Here is a 17206-nt window from a genome sequence, read left to right as displayed (position 1 = left end):
TGTCAAAGCACATCGTATCTCAGATGTAAAAGTAGCAGTTGGCAGCGCTGTGCTTCCACTTAGGCATGTGCCCACCGTGTTCCGTGCAAGAAAATCTCTCTCACCAGTGTACAGTACGAGCCATTAACAAAATCACCCCAAAACTGGGCAGTGATGTTATGTGTTAAATAAGTTTCTAATATTCTGTATAAGATTTTCTTCTGGTCCGTGTTACCGCTGATGAGGAAAATGTCCTGCAGTTCATCATTACATTCCTGCTGTCAGTCTGATTTTCCGGGAAGAAGGGCTCCTTTTCCTGACCTTCTTTTCGCAGGGATTTCAGCGGAGAGCATGGTGGTTCTGAACTGAAACGATATAACCTAGGTGTGCAGCACACTGTAATGTTGCAGAATTTCTCCCCGTGGGGTTGAACCGAGTGCCAACAATACATTTAAGCTTGGTCTTCAAATGAGTTTTGTCCCGGGCGGTATCCCTGTGTTTCTGGGATGGGGAGCAGGACATGAAAGACACTAATGGCAGCCTGGCTGCTCAGATGAGAGTGCCCAAGAGAATGTGCATTCCTTGTTCAAGGCTCTCTGGTTTATGACGTAGGACAGCAGAGCTGGATTTATCACATAATCGTGGTATTATTTTGGTCCAGGTACCACGTCCGTGTGAATGGTGGCTGATTCATTCTGGCAAAGATTTGCAGCCGGTCCTTTTAATGAATAAAAAAAATGCAAAGCAAAAGCCACCCTCAACTTCTGAGCACTGCCTTTGTTCGTTCTGACACAGTGCAAAGCAGCAGGTTTTTCTTGTGTCTTTTATGCAAAACTCTACATCACATGTATTTAGGCTGCTCTGCAGTCACCTCTTAAGAGTAGTATCTGATTAGCCCGCGTTACCTTGAAAGGTTTATTTATATTAACAAAGCTCCTAGCAAATACAGTCTGACATTTACTTTGTAACTGTGATAATTTCCAGTGATTTAACATTGTGATTTTGGCTTCCTATTGTTTTGTTCAATACCCCCTTCCTCAAGAGGCTGTGAGTTCTGCCAGGGACCCCCCTGCAGCCACTAGCACCAGAATTACACGTTACGGGGAAAGTCGCTCTTTATGGCAGCTGGTGATCAGTGTTGCCCTGAAATGTGACTGATGACTGATGGTAGGAGAACTGGAAATTATATATGAGTGGGCTGGAAATTACCCATTCCTTAAAAAAAAACAAACCAAAAGAGCATCTACGCTGCGATGACCTGGGGTAGCAGCAATTTCATGTAGTGCGTGAAGCAACTGTTCCTGTTACATGTCCTGAATTACTGACATTCTGTTTTACCAAAAGGTCCTCTGTTTTGTACCAAGGTACAGGATTAAAAGGAGACATGTCTGTGTTCAGGAAAGGGGTAATGAGTGCACTAATTATCTTGATCCTGAGCCTCTGAGAAGAGGTCAGCTCCTTTCCCGTTCATTGTTTCTCCTCACCCTCACTACAACGTGTTCAGTAATGACACCGAGAGTGAGGGACTTACCAGACTTCAGCCCCATTCATGTGCAGCTGCCCTTGCTCCTGTTTGCCTGTGAATCCCACTCCCTTTAGGAGACATTTCTTCTTGGTGGGACCCATCAAAGGTCCTCACCTGAGTACTTTCAGTGGAGCACTCTGCTGCAGTAATGGTTCTGCCTTCATTTACAACGAAGTAACTCAGTGAAACCACTGGTGTTGCCAAAAGCTGGGGATGAGGTTGGAAGATACTGATGAAGGTGAAGTGCCCTGTAGTCACCAGGCATCTCATGGCGTGGAGCAGGGATGGATGGTCACGGTGGAGACCACCAGCACTGTGGCTGCAGCCGGGCTGGCTGTGCAGGGGCTGCTCTGCCGAGCTTCAGCTGTGCTCCTGCAGCTACCACACCCGAGCTGGCCACGCTCAGCTCCCTTTCCCCGGGAAGGATGCAGGGGATGCCTTTTGAGCATGGTTCATCTGAGCAGGTGGAGATGCCTGCTTGAGGATGAAGTGAATCATACCCTGGGGCTGAGTGTCACCATCAGCTAGACTTGTCCTGACCATAAAGAGACTTTATCCCTTAGGACCACTAGGGTCCTTCCTAATCACTGGAGAGGAATGGGCATTTTAGGGATGCAGTTCTCCTCCTGCAGTGAAAGTCTCATATAGCTCATCTGAATTTTGCACCTTCCAGGGGCCTCAGGTAACCAGCTGGATGTGGCTGTCTATGCACTGGTTTACACCCAGTGTGAGGGATGCCACCATTATGTATACAGCATTACGTATGGATACAGCAGTTATTTAGGAACATGCAATGTCTGACATACAGCAGCATCCGACGCCTGCAGGAACAGAAGCAGCCTGGCTGAAGGTGCTGTGTTCCTCTACGTCCCAGCAAGAGGGACAGACAGCTATGCTGATTATTCTGCACCCCGATGCATCACGCTTTGGGGGGACACCCCCTGTTTTAGGTGAGTAATGGCAAATTAGACCAGAACTGTGACAGCAGAGGGACATGAGAGAAGTCACCAGGACAGGGTACTTTGGTCTCAGCTGAGATTTCTGAGCAGTTCTGTAAAATAACTGCTGCTAAGGCGAGGGAGCTGGAATATGGCTGGAACTGAGGAGCATGTTATGTTTTATGACAGGGCAGTTAGAGGAAAAAACAGAATGGCTGCTAAGACAAAGGCAAGCCCTAGGGTAAAAGTGAGACAAAATGAATACTTGGAAAAGTCAGTCTGATGAGCAAAAATGAAATTAGAATCGTCCCTTCTGAATTTAGATATCTGGTCATTTTAACTTGGGTAATCTTTTGCTTGAGCATTTAATCATGCTAATGCTACATGAGTTGTTATCTATTATTAAACCTCCTAGAGTTTTTAAGCAGCAGGCAGAGAGAAAGCTCGGCAAAGTCACAAATGGGTCCATGAGAAGCGTTGCTGGACAAATACCAGGAAAACCAGCTGTGCTATGGTGAAAGCTGCATTGCACCCATGGAATAAATACCTTACAATATTTACAAATGAGAGACAACCTCTAAAAAGCATATGTCTCTGCTAAATGTCTCCCGTTAGAAATGCAGGAATTCCCATTAGTCCCAAGAAAAACAATTCCATTTCAGTTGCGAAGTCAATATTGCAAACTACTGAGTTGTAATGGCGTTAATTGTATTGCTCAAGAACTTTTAAACCACATTAGTCTCATTTAATTCAACTTAAAGGAACACAAAGAGAATTGAGTTCTCCAAATGTGGTTGGGTCTATTTTCCAAAATGCCCTTTTGAGTACAATTAATGTTACACAGTAGGTGACAACAGCAAGAGGAAATGTCCCTTAAGTAGGTGTAGGAAACAGGCAAACCCAGACAAGATTTCTGTTGATGTTCATCTAGACTGTCAGAGTGTCTCCTTTCTTGAGGAGTTTAACAGAATGTGGTTAAACTTCATTTGTAAGTTTCCTGGGCATTTTCTGGGAGGTTTAGCTGTCAGAGTGGGCTGGTTCCCCCAAGGGCAGGTGAACTTCTGCTGCCATTTTCCCATACACTTCATATGGTCTGTTGTGGTGCTGCTGCAGAAGGACAATAAACCCACCAGTCAGATACTGAGGGAATACGTATAACCCCGTATAACCCCTGCCGGGACCCCTTGGTAGAGATTCAGTCAAGAAGTAGTTGGGCCATGGATGTACAGGATGCTCAGGACTATATTCAGATGCTGTCTGTCTTTGAAAGATTTTTGCTGAGAGATGGGAGAATGATTTGGAAATGTATTACTTACGAACACCTGCTTTGCCCGTAAGTATCCTTTTTTGGACACTTTTTTGTTTTGTTTTGTTTTGTTTTGGGCTGGTTTGGTTTTGGTTTTGTTTTTTTGGTAGGAAGAGCCATAAGTATTATGAAGGGACTGGAGCCTCTTGCTTACAGGGAGAAGCTGTGAGAGCTGAGACTGCTCAGCCTGGAGGAGACCCAAGGAGGTCTTATCCACGTGGATAACTACCTGGTGGGAGGGAATGATGAAGGTGGAGCCAGCTTCTCTCAGTGGTGCCCACTCACAAGGACAAGAGGCAATGGGCACATATTAAAACCATGACATTCCATCTGAACACAAGCAAACACTTTTTTTCCTCTATCAAACACTGGCGCAGGTTGCCCAGAGAGGTTGTGGAATCTCCATCCTTGGAGATACTCAAAACCCAACCAGACGTGGTCCTGAGCAACCTGCTGTAAGTGACCTGCTGGAGCTTGGAGGGTGGACTAGATCACCTCCAGAGTCCCCTGCCAACCTCAGCCATTCTGTGAAGGGCTGAATTGGTACATCTTGGCAAGCACATCACTCTCTCCAGTTGAACTTGGTAGTGATATTTGCAGCTATTCTTGTGCCAAGACAATGAGGAATTAGTTTTCCATCTTAAAAAAGAATATCAGTTTTGCTTTTATTTAAAGCTAAAAAAGATTTATAACTAGGAACCTAACAAGAAAATTTCCCAGACATGCAAAACATATCAACAGCTAATTTTCTTTTTGTAACTTTTTAATTTTCTTTCCACCATATGGCTGAAATTGTGTGTGAATTAATATTATTCATAAATGCAGTACAAAGAGGAATAAGACCAATTACAGCAAAATATTCACCATCTTTTTAATCTCTAAGGTTATGGGAAAGGCTGTTCTCTTACAAATTTAATATCTTAACAAAAATCACATGGTATGCAATGTTTGACTTTTGCCCCATGGTACTTGTCAAGTTTGCAGTATTTTACCAACAAATTAACAAGGGGAATATTTCAGTGAATTTTTATAAACCAGAGGGAATTTGCCATTTGGCTTCAAAGTGTTTGCAACATGCTACATGAGTAATTTGGATCTGGTAGGATTCAGTTCAGAGTTCCTGGTATCTCGGCTGGCGCAGTCCTTTCTGGCTTCTATTTCGGGAAGCTGATAATTGCCTTGGGCTGGCTGCGGTGCTGCGCTCTCGAGTCACAGGGGGGTTCTCCTCTAGAGTCAAATGTACAGTTTGGATATTGCTGTAGAGCAAATTACACCGGATTTTTGAGGCCTGTTTAGAAATTAATAGCTACAGAATGGTTGCTTGGCAATGATTCAATAGCGTACCTGTTAAAAATTTCTGCATGGCGGTCATCAGAGCCTGAGATCACTTGTATTTGCAGCAGATCCCAACTCCATCTCTCCCGGTATCCTCATTCCAGCAGTCTCTCAGAGAAGAAGAGACACAGACAAATTTAGAGTCATATTTCTATTAATCTGGCTTGCTGACGGACATCTGCAGCTGAAGAGTTTTGTAAGCAAAAACTCTTTAATTTAATTTTCCTTGTTTTACCATCTTTCATAAACTCATGTAGTCTATAAGAGGATGATGACACCTGCAATCGTTGGTGTGCTTATTTGCATTACATACTTAAGCACAGAACAAGAGGAGCCTGTTCACCAACGATGGAAGCCGTAGTCCTGCAAGTATTCCCAGAAGCTGGGTCTAGGCATCAAATCCAGTATCAGCAGAGCTTGTTGCCATGATGAGCTAGGCTGGACTCGCTGTGGCAGTTAGGGTGAGACACTTTTTGGTATAGACAATGCTTTTGGTGCCACTAAGACCTTGCTAAACCTGTGTCTGTCCCAGGGTCCTGCTGGTTGGCACCAGCTTCTTCAGAACCTGAATCAAAGTTTGGACTGAGTCCTTGACAAGCTGCAGTGAGGAAACCCTCAGCCAGTTCCTGCCCCACCTGGTGGAAAGGTCCCGAGAAGATACTGGAGGGAGACATTTGCTGATGAGAAACTGCAATGTACCCTTTTCTCACCTCAGTTAAAATGCAACCTCTTTGAAATTAAATTTATCTGAGATTAAATATGCTGAAAAAAAAGAGTTAATCGACAGCTTTTTGCTGCCAAAACTTCAGACCATTTTTCTTACAATTTTTCATTGAGATGACTATGCATCTCTTCACTAATCTCTCTTGGTATTTACAGTTTAGTTCAATAAGACCATTCATTTCCTTTCTCAGTGTTGGTATCCTCACTGTGTTAACCTGTTACATCTGCAACCCAAAAATGTCTTCTGAAGCTGAAACCTCAGTTGCAAAACTCTCCTGCAATAGCATGCGTGTTATCAGCGCAGTCCGTGTTATATCAGCGCAGTCCACTTCAGGGTATCGCCTCCTGGGCCCACTGGTTCATCTCTGACACTCTTAGCCTATTTGCTCTTCTCACGTGTTCGAAGTTTGCCGTTTGTGTTATTTGAAGATGAGCAGACCTTGACCTTCTCATAAATATGCCTGTATGAGGGTGACAGCCCCGCTCAGCTGGTGGAGGCCTTCCCTGGCTTGGTGTTGAACCTGTAAAACAAATCAGAGGATGCAGCCCAGGAAAAGGCAGTGGAAAAATGCGCTTTTTTTTTCCCCTTTGAGTGATGGAGAAGCTCCCTCTGCTAAGGAAAGTAAGTTTTCTGCAGAACCTGAGACAGATTGTAAGCAACCATAGTCCTGCCTAACGCCGTTCAAGATCACATTGGAGATGCAGCCCCCTGGCTCTGTTTAATCGTTAAAACGAAGTCTCTGAATCTAAGAGTTCCTTGTGGTGGGCCGTTATGTCCAGAGACCAGATTTTAATACACAGAGCTGATTTAATGAAGTGAACTTGACTGAAGTTTTGAGGGGCATCACCAAAGTCTTTCTAGAAAAGAAAACAGGTTTCCAATAAATTAATGCCATCTGGTGCTATCTATGTCAGATGGACTCTCTGCATCTGTTACAGCCACAGGAGAGGAGACGTAAAAGAGAAGAATGAGAAGAAAAACAAATAATACATCGCTTCTGAATTGTACTAAAGCCTGGTCTCTAAGTGGCTCTTTTTTCTATTTTCCAGCATAGTGAGAAATACACAGAGATGCTTGAAAGTGTATCACCAATTTTCCATAAAGAAGCCTTTCTTTATTTTGTTGTTCTTTTACTTTTTTTTCTCCCCCTTTTATTCAGAACCTAGAGGATCATGTACAAGCTTTGAGGTAGTTTGGTTTTAAATGGGTTGCACTCAAAATATCCGTGTCTGCTTCGATAAATTGTAGTGAAATCCTCGTGGAGAGCACGGGGTTGAATAGAAGCTTTCATCTCTCCTCCCTCTCCAGCTCCGGTTCTTTGCAGCTGGAGTTTTCATCTGAAATCGTGTTCCCTCCCAGCCATTTGGATCTTTTTTTCTTTGAGTCTGGCTAAATGGACGGGGTTTTGTTAGTAAATGCTCAGCCACCTTGATGCTGACCTGCAGCACAGAACTGTTGTAGGGGTGTGGAGGAAACACCTGCTAAACCCCTCCCTGAATCACGTCCCCTTGTGACAGTTATTAATTGCATTGGTCAGTTATAGGAGAGCAAAATGAGACTAGTCTAAAATTGATACTCGTGCTTTAGGTTAGATTCTCACTGCTAATTATTTGATTTCCTTTATACTGTGTTGGCATTTGGTACATACATCCTCAAATTTGTATCCCTGTGCTCAGAGCGTAAGTCTTCCAGCTGACAATAACAAGGAGTTACTAATCTCACGTTTACTTCCTTTCTTGCAGTGCTTTGGATGCTTTGTGTGCAAATCCTGTGCCTGGCTTCAGGCTTTTGCTGGCAGGTATATTCATGGGCTGTCTGCGGGGTCGGAGCGGGGTGAGCTGGGGGTGGTGGCGGTGCTTTGTCCTTCAGAGTCAGACGATGGAAACTGAGAGGCATCTGTTTTTCAGAGGTGATGCCTGAAAGATTTTCCTGTATTTCTCAGCATCGGCACTTTCCACCTGCCTTTCCCAATTCCAGCGATTTAGTGGCAGCTCTGGTTCTCCGTTACCTTGTGTCCCCCACGCTCGGCGGTGCGGTTTCACCCCGTCGTGTTGGCTGATCTCAGCAGCCTGCCTCTGGCTCGTCATCTGTGTGGGGAAGGGAGGAAACGCATCAAGAGAAAATGCAATACGGCTCCTGTTTTATTTCCATCCCTCACTTTTCATTTTGGCTGACAGGCGCCTGTCCTCTGTCGTGCGGATCGGGCAGCTTGCTGATGAGCCCCCGCTCCCGCTGCTGATGGATTGGAAACTGCGCCGGTTATCTCCGAGTCCTTCAAACACAAGTGGCTCATCCCCATTTTGCCAGGCAGAGAAAAGGGAACTATACTTTTGACAAAGATGCCAATTTCTCAGTGTGTTAGTTCTCCAGAAACCCTCTTCTGCCGTGTCTCAGGTCAGCTGTCACCCCACTGCTGGCACGGTGTGATGTGGAATGGCTCCCAGCCCTGGACCACGCGCCCTCCTGGTGGGGTGGTCTTTGTGCCACCTTGCTCCTGCTGTGAGCGGGCTGCAGCGTTTCACGGGCGGCGGGTTGCCAGCTTGTTCGGGCACCTTTTAAAGGCTTTATTTTAGCTTCAATTCTATTTAATCCTAGACAAGTCTGCCACCGTGCAGCATCTCTGGTGTACATTTAATTGCACCAAAGTAATTAGTATTATTAAAGCAAATTATTATAATAGTTACATTCCCCCTCTCTCTTTTATATATATGTACAATACGTGCTAATTATTTTCACAAATAGTTTAAGCTGTGTAGCTTATTTTATTTCTACTTTGCACCTAAAATGACTTTCCTGAATGTTAGCAGAAGATCTGTGTCTTTCTCTAACCCCAAATCTTTATATCTAACGCACTCTCGGGCGTAGAAATGCAGTGGCAGTCACACACTAAGAAACTCTCATCTCCTCTGTCCATTTTTATTTTCTCTTATGCACTGACATTTGCACTTAATTATAAATACTGCATAGAGCATGCCATCTGTCATTATTCAGTAGACTCAAGAGGTTTTTTCTTGTCTGGGGAACTGGAATTACATCCACTTTGGAAATCGTGAACCAAATGTGGTTTTTAATGATTTTCCCCAAAGTATTCAGAGTTTCAGAAAAAGTTTACGATAGGGAATATCTAGCAAGTACTTCCAGGACTATCCAGAGGATCATTTACCATAGCTGCCTCCATAGCACATTTAATACTGTGAAAGTTCAGTATAATCCTTACTTAAAATTACGTACGGAGAGGAGCATGTGCATTTCAAGCATTCATTAGGGAACAGAGCAGCATTAATGGTTTGATGGATAGCTTCACTATCAGCTCTTGAAATAATTATGTTTTGTAAATGGAATGCATAAAGAACTCATCAGCGATGCCGGGCTATGGTAATGCGTGAAGCCGAGCGCACGCCGTCGAGCTGCTGAATGGCAAAGTTGTTTTTTTTTTTTTTCACTGCGAATCGTAATGGCACAGCTTGCGCTCTGAAGCAAAGCTGCTAATGCCAAGGGTAGACACGGGAGGGGCTTTTTGGATCCACTCTCCCAGGACCTCTGAGTTTGCATTTCAGAGCCGCGCTTTTCCAGTGAAAGCAGAAATTTATAGTACAGGGAGATTGCTACTGAGCCCAGCAATTTCATATCAAAGGCAGCTTTCTAAAAGTGGGCTTTGCAGTGGAGGCAAGGCTCTCCGGGCTGCTCCTGAGGAACTGTGGTGTCTGCAAAACATACCGCCGCTTCCACAAAAAATCCTGCGCTGTTGAAAAACCTTGTATGCCTAAACTGCCATTGCAAACGTGGGTGGGGGGAATTTGAGAATAGTTTTCCCACTTTTTTTCCTCTCACCTGGAAAATACAAATAAATAACATAAATTCATCTCAGCAATATCACCTGAAAGAAGGGAGATCAAGAGTTCTGCTATTATAATTCTGACTGCAGGCCAGGAAGATGCTAAATTTGCACAGCATGATCGTGGAAGCACGTTATCCATCTTCTCGCTGAATCACTAGGACCATAGCACAAGCCCATCCCTTAATTAGTGTTTAAGCATTGCTTTCTTCGTTTATTTGTTTTTACCTAGCTATTCTAGCAGATAAGTGTTTCCTGGAAGAAGAGGCTGTTATTTGGGGCACTGCGTTTAGAGAAGTCCCAGATCTCCGTTCGTTGGAGGAGCCCAGCAGCAACCAGAGGGGATGGTGCCGGACGGTGCCATGCCCTGGTCACGGAGGTCCCAAACCTCTGGAGCTGTGGGACACAGGTGCCACTGGCGTAGCTCCATTGCAACGGAGTGCCTGCAGGCAGCAGATGTGGATTTGGAGAGGGAGCTGTCCGGGAGTCAGACGTATCCATCCACTTCTAGAAAACTTTAGTAAATAGCCCAAACTGGGTTTTGTTTCCCAGAGTGTGGGGGATGAGTTGCTCCTGGCTGTCAGGCTGGGGGTCTTGCTGGGGAACCCCCCTGGAAGCCCCCAGCCTCTGCCTGCGCCTCCTGCTACCCTCGGGCTTTCCTCGAGTGCGGGAGGTGTGATGCTGGGGAGGGTGCTGGCTGTGGACCATGGCAACATCACTGGTGTTTTCTGAGGAAAACTACCCAAAGCAGCGTTTTGGGAGCCCTGGTCTCAGTTTGTGTCTAGGCATCCTGAGTTTCACGCAGGGAGCGGCGTTATTTCATGGCTCAGCCTTTCCAGGGTGCAGTGACTGGGGCATGGTGGGAATGAAGTCGTGTTGGAAGCATCCGCGTGATCCCAAAACGCTTTGGGATGCCGGTGTGAGTAACTGAAGCAGGGATCTCGCTCATCTTAGCCTCATCGGCACGCAACCAGGACTTTCTCCGACCCCAGCTCAGTATTTCACCTCCTTTAGGGCATGCACCTCTCGGAGAGGCTGCGGTTCAGCCAGGAGCGGTGGCACTAGCTCTCTTCTTGCTTCATTTACTCAGCAGCATGTTACAATCAAGGAGGATATTAGGAATTTTCTGTGAAGTGCTGTTTTGATGACACTACCTATCTGAGGAGGCAAAATCTGGATTCATATATACATTATCAGCATGGATGTATTCATTATAGCATTAGTGCTGAGGAGCTAATGCATTCTGCTTATAAAACATTACAATTCTGAGCCAGTGTGTAACAGATACACATCAGAGTCAAAGGATTGTTATTCGTCTGTGCTCTGCGGCCCTGCCTGAATGTACGCACTTTTCCTTTGCAGAGGGAACAGTTATCATGCTCTGTTGCTCCTCTCATTCAGGTTTTAACCCGCCGTAATTTTATTAAGTGGCGCCACTCAGTACTTGCAGAATTGCAAGCAGGAAAAGAATCATTATTTTTTACAAAAAATTACATTGTTTGCAATGGCCAGGAGAAAAACAACAAAGGAAGAATAACTGTGGTTTGGGTAATAGTTGATTCTGGATTTTTAGTGATCTCTTTCAAAATACAAAATCTATCACAGCCAATGAGGACAACCAAACATTTTTCTATGAAAAAGGAAAGCAAAAAATCTCTTTGGTCATGGGAGACAGTGGCTGAGAAGTGAACAGGGATTTTACTGAAATGAGTAGCCAGGCTGGAGCCCTGGCTATTTATTTTGTGGTGGTTTCTCTGTGAAAGGAGACATTGCGGTTCCCCAGAGCGCTGAGGATGGCTGTGTGTAGGAGACAGCAGTGACCCTGCGGCCAGCCCCGTTCCTCCAGCTCGGGGAAGAGCAGGCTTCAGACCTGTCTCTGAGGGGGAAAGCAAACAGCAGTTGCTGAAGAGCTCTAATGTGTTGAAAAGATCTGCAAAAACAAAAGGCAATGTTTGTTTATTCCCGCTTTTCATCACGGAGTTGCATCATGCCCAAGGCCACCTCTGCAGCAAGGTTTGCAGAGGGTTCTGGAGGGCTGCAGGGCGAGTGCTCTGCCATGGCCAGAGTGCTCGGGGACACCAGCTGTGCTGGGGTCAGTCATGGTGAAGGTCATCTGCTGCCACAGATCAAGGTTTGGTTGGGGGTCTTTGATGGTCAGGTTGGTTTTCGGGCAATTAGTGGGGACGGTGTGTGGGTGTGCACTGCCCCTGTCTGCATAGGAAGGCTGCTTTCCAGACTGGGAACCCACTGAGACCTTTTAAAGTTGGGATAACCATTTCAAAGCAGGCTCTGCAGTCTGCTCAAGTGGCAGTGATCTGGTGCTGCTCTGGTGCTGGAGCCTCCATCTCCGCCAACCCCATCCTTCTGCAGCACCGCTCTCTTGGGTCCATTGCGCTCTGCATCTTTCTGCTATTTATTTTCCTTCTCTTTTAAGTGTGTGTCCTTTTAGCTCTCTCTTTTCTCATCTGGGCTGGATTAGAAATGCTCTGTTTGCTGTGCAATTAAAGTGGCCTCTCAGACACCGCAAAGTTCAAATAGTTTTAGTTTTTGCCTTAAATATATACTTCTGGATTTAATGGGCTTTGCAGGCTATAGTTTCAAAGAGGTTATTAATGGGATTTGTACGAGGAACTCTTGCTTTGTGCTCTTAAAAATAATACAAGAAATCTTTCCATTGGCATTTAATTCCATCAATTCAGGCATGTCAAGAGCTATCTGTTGGGCGTCACATTAAGACTTGTGCTGTATATGATGGGTCTGCAAAGTGGGGGGTTGCAGTACACCTGGCAAATTCAGTAGTAGCCTGCTAATTAACTAAAATTATTGTCTTTTGCTTTTTTAAATGTTATTATTAATATTATTATTATTATTATTATTATTCCCTGGAGAATGTCTCCACTGCAAAGCTCCAGTTGTGTGCCATGTGTGTCTGTAAGACACCTGCACTCTTTCCACTTGCAACAGCGGAGGTGATGAGGTGTGGCACAAACCTTTCTCACTGTCGCCCTAACCTCATCAGATCATCTCCAAAATATACATCCTGCAGGCCAGGAGGAGGCAGGCGGGCAGTTCCACCAGCCCAGAGGGCCGTGTGAGTGCCGTGTGCCGGTGTGCACACTGCACCGCAGATGGATGTGGTGTTGGTGGTGAGCCCAAATCAGTCATTGCATTTGGAAACCTGAGCTCGCACGTCTCTGAAACGGTCTCTGGAATCACGGGGAGAGGATGAAGGTAATCGTGGAAAGCAGAATGATATCTCTGTGTTTCCTAAATACATATCCAGTGAGCCCAATCGGCTTGGTCTCTTAAAAAACCGGGGTGCGGTTAACATGCAGATGTCCTCTTATTAATGAAGAAAAAGCAGTGACATGCTCTTAAATGAGGGGAAAGCAATTATCATTTACTCAGATGAATCGGCTGGCGTTCCTCTCCGTAGCTAATGAAAATGTAATGCATGTTGAAGTCATCAGCAACAAATTTTTGAATTGCACATTGTACTGAGTGCAGCTTTAATAGCATCTTCCCGTGAAATGACAGGCAGAAATAAATGTCCTTCAGAATGATTTATACTCTGGATTAGGTGCAGGTTGTAAAAATACACCAAGTTTAAATCACTGTCAACCTTGAAACAACAGCAGAGAAGGTGGTGACCCCGGTTAAAAAGTAAACAAAACAACTGTGTTTCTCAATAGATTGGACTGCAAGCTGTCTTTAAAAATAAAATCTGTGACTTTAACGGTGTCTGCTTTTAAATTAAATGGAAAATGGGGGTGGTGTGTGCATTTCACAATTACGATTCAAAACAGCTGGGTGGGAAACCATAAGCCACGGCAAAGACTGGAAGCTAAGTTGCATTAGTAACCTGCGTTAAACTGCTGTTAACTGGGAAATACAGGTAAGCCAGGAAAGTAAAATAGTGTGAGGAAGATTTTTTTGGAAGGAAGAGTAAAAAAATATGGTTTTACCCACTTGCAATCTGAAGATTTTTTTTGTCTTTGCTAAAAGCCACTCACAAATCTGAATACCTCCTCATTCCTCTGAAGGCAGCGGAAAGCCCTTTGCCGTCAGTCCGTGCAGCCCTGCCTGGGCTCCTGTCTGCCGTGCTGGGGGCTGGAGAAGCACCGACCCCTCTGGGCTGTGCCCGGACCAGGCATGCCACGGTGCTGTGCAGCCTCACCTCCAGTGGAAGCCAACAGAGAGGTGCTCCCAGAAATGGGGCTGGTTGTCTCTAGGTGAACGCTGAAAGACTGAGGCATGCGTAATTATTGGATTCTGGAAATGTGTCTGTTTTCCCAAGCCAATATTGCAAAAACAGATCAGAGCTGCAAACAAATCTGTGTCTCAGCACCGTAATGCTGCACTTTGTCTCTGAGTAGCTGTAGGAATTTCGGTGACGTATGTTAATATCTTTTTATCTGTACCTGTGAATTGCCATCAGGACCTTGCTTTGCTGCCTGGAAAGCCTCTTCCCCTGGTGTCACACAGCTCTAATCTGCAGCTCGGTGTGGAGCGGCGCTGCTGGCTTTCCAGGGCTGGTCCAGGTGGAGCACAGAGTCCAGTTGCCATGGCAATGCAGTGGCCCTCCATCATCAGGGCAATGCTTAATTAAACTGTTCCTTCTTTAGATGCCTGGGCCCATCGAGGGGGTCATTCCTAGCTTACCTTCAGTTTAATATTATTTTGCAAATGTCATTAATTTGTGTTCAGCTGAAAGAGAATGGCTTGAACATGCAGCTCTGCTGTGTAAAATTTTCCTGTTGTTTTGTCTCCTTTAGGGAAAAAAAAAAAATCAAAAAACCAAACCCCACAATTCATGCACTAATTAACGCACTGCAGATGATGGCAGTGCTGGCTGGAGCATGGCAGCCCACTTGGCATACAGATGTGTGTGTGGCTTTAGTGGTGTGCAAGGCTTGGAGGTCCCCACCAGGATTTTGGAGGTGGGACACGGGTGTCCTCCAAGAGTCCCGTGTGGTTCCAGAGCAGGGTCTGCCCCCTGCCCTGCGCTGCTGTGCACGCACACGCCATGCCTGTTGAAGCACGTGTTCACCCTCGCCATGCACAAATCCATGGGTATCCCACGGTCTCCTCGTTTTATTGTCTTTGCGAGAACAGGTCCACATGAACGTGTGGTAAAAGGAGGTGGCAGTAGTAAAAAATACATACATTTTTATGCATAAACCTGCCCAGGGCATTTTCCAAAACTAGCTCAGCATACCTGAAGAAGAGATAATCAAGCACTTTGTTGTTGTGTGAACAGGTCGGGAAGAATTATTGAGCCCTGAAGCACCAAGGTGAGCTACTGCAGCAGTACTGCTGCGGCCAACGGCCCCCTTGGACAGAAAACCTCGCTGGTTGTTCTCCTGGGGGCTCGGTATTCCCAGGCTGTGACCTCCCCGGGGAATGGTGATCCCCTCGTATGGACAGTCTGGAGGTGACCCTGGCCAGGACGATGCTCAGTGAAGAGAAACGGCTGTGGCACAGGTAGGTGCTGGGGTGGGAGGGCAGCTCCGGGGGACACACACGGCACTGGTGGGGCTTCCCATGCCCAGGACAGCCGCTGTCTCCTCCCTGTGCTCAGGCAGGCGGTGAAGGGAGGTGCTGAGGGCTTCTGGGGCAGGTTTTGATCTGCGTGGCAGGTGACAAAGGTGCCAGGGGACACAAACTGGGCTGAGTTGGAGGGTGCCCAGAAGCAGCCGCCCACCAGCAGCAGTGTGCATAGCAGGGAGATGGCTGGCATCCCACCAGTAGCACCAGGGACGGTCCCTGCACCGAAATACCTGCTGCTCGACCATTTAACCCCTTGTGGCAAGGTCAGAAGTGAAGTCTCAGCAATGTTTCTTTCTCTCAGAACATTTCTTTCCCTGCTGAGCAATAAAAGCAGGAGTAAGACATCCAGGAGGAGCTGTGGATGTGGAAGGAGTGGTATAAATTCAGCACACGTTGTTCTCGGTGCCAGGATGTATTTCTGACTGGCTCATCTTTCTTCTTTTGTTTTTCCCCCAGCCGCTCCGCGGGGACAGTTCAATTCCACCAGGAAGACCGAGGAACACAGGGTGTCACCGCAGCAACATGACTCACACCAGCCCGACCGTATTTTGGCTTGCTGTCTGTCCTCACCCGGTGATGGAGAGAAATCTCCCCATCGCATATCTCACTGGCGTATCTTTCTCCTGTTAAATGCCATCGGTCCCTGCTCTGAACAGGCAGAGCATCCGAGGAGGATGGCTGGGACACAAGAGCCAGCTCCGTGCCATGCATGGGCAGCAGCATCCAGAGGTGCCCAGGCATGGAAGCATCCTCCCATTTTTTGGCATGGATGGGCTGAGGACAGGCCACTGGGGAGAGGTACAGGCAGGGCAGGCAGAGTTAGGGTGGGTCCAGGCTGTGCTTATACGGCCCTTGGGGAGAGCTCCTGCAGTGTGGGGTTAGAAGCAAAGGGAAGAAAAAAGGCAAAGGAGGGGAAGTCACAGAATCATTTAGGTTGGAAAAGAGGCTTAAGATCTTCGAGTCCCACCATTAACCTAACACTGCCACGTGCCCCACTAACGCGTGTCCCTAAGCGCCACACGGAAATGAATAGGGTCTCGCTGGGCAGAGCTGGAGGGGAGGAATGGGCTTTTTTTGGGGGGATGAGGTATTCCCATCTGCTGAACCTGGCCCAGGAGACCCCTCCAGGGACGTCCAGTACGTGGCTGTTTTGAATACAGGCGTGCGGCACCTGATTGCATCACAGCTGCTGTGAATATTAATGTGGCCATTCAATGATTTGCCTTTTCCCATGGCACTTCCAGGAATCGTTTTAAATTAATTTAAAAATTACTGTTCCTGGTTGCCTTTTGGCAGTTTTTGTGCAGCATTAAGTTGGTTTACCCTGATGGGTTAATGCCTTTGTGAATGCTAATAGGTAACTAATTTCAAGAATGCAAAATTAAATATGGTCTCTGTTATTATTACGATAACAATTTGATTAAACAAGTTATCACTGTTCAGTCCAGAGAAACGGGTCACTCCGCGTTGTGTTTGCTCACGCGTGGTGTCGATCTCTGCTGCTGGAACTGGGATTGATTATGGGGCTGTTTTTTTCATAAAAGTGCATTATTTTTACAGTCCCTTCAGACACAGGGAACATATTTTGCCCATGGAGCTCTCGGCAACATCGCAAAGACTCCGTATATCAGGATGCAAAAGAAACCAATTGGAAGCAGCAGACCAAAAGAAGAGGCAACATTTTGACACAAAGATGGAGCTGCAGTGCAGAAGAGGAGCATCTCCAGGATGGCAGGACATAGCACAGCCCAGCTCCTCATGTGGATCAGAATATTTTGCTTTTTCTTTTCCATCTTTTGGGGCAGAACAGGTACCACTGTACATGCAATCAAAGCTCTTTCCAACAAACATCCCATTTCTGCTCACGAGGAAGAACTTTGGGCTGTTATCAAAACTTTTTTATCATGATTTATATGCGGGAAGGCTGCCAAAGTGTAAATGAGTCAATACTACAGTGGAGAGGCACAAATGAAGTTACTATAGAAGATGATTAGCTAATTGCAGTTAATTACTT

The 17206-nt window shown here is 46.1% G+C and overlaps 1 long non-coding RNA gene across 1 annotated transcript in view; it reads left to right on the top strand.

The window, feature by feature from the left end:
* Positions 1–14987, top strand: part of LOC129207022 (uncharacterized) — a 195102-nt gene extending 180115 nt beyond the window's left edge. Inside the window, exon 3 of the long non-coding RNA XR_008577349.1 lies at positions 14903–14987. This is a non-coding gene — a long non-coding RNA (uncharacterized LOC129207022). The remainder of the gene's footprint in view (positions 1–14902) is intronic.
* The last annotated feature ends 2219 nt before the right edge of the window (positions 14988–17206 follow it).

The sequence above is a fragment of the Grus americana genome, chromosome 5, assembly GCF_028858705.1.
Source record: "Grus americana isolate bGruAme1 chromosome 5, bGruAme1.mat, whole genome shotgun sequence".
NCBI lineage: Eukaryota > Metazoa > Chordata > Aves > Gruiformes > Gruidae > Grus > Grus americana.
This window is presented reverse-complemented; position numbering and strand designations above follow the sequence as displayed.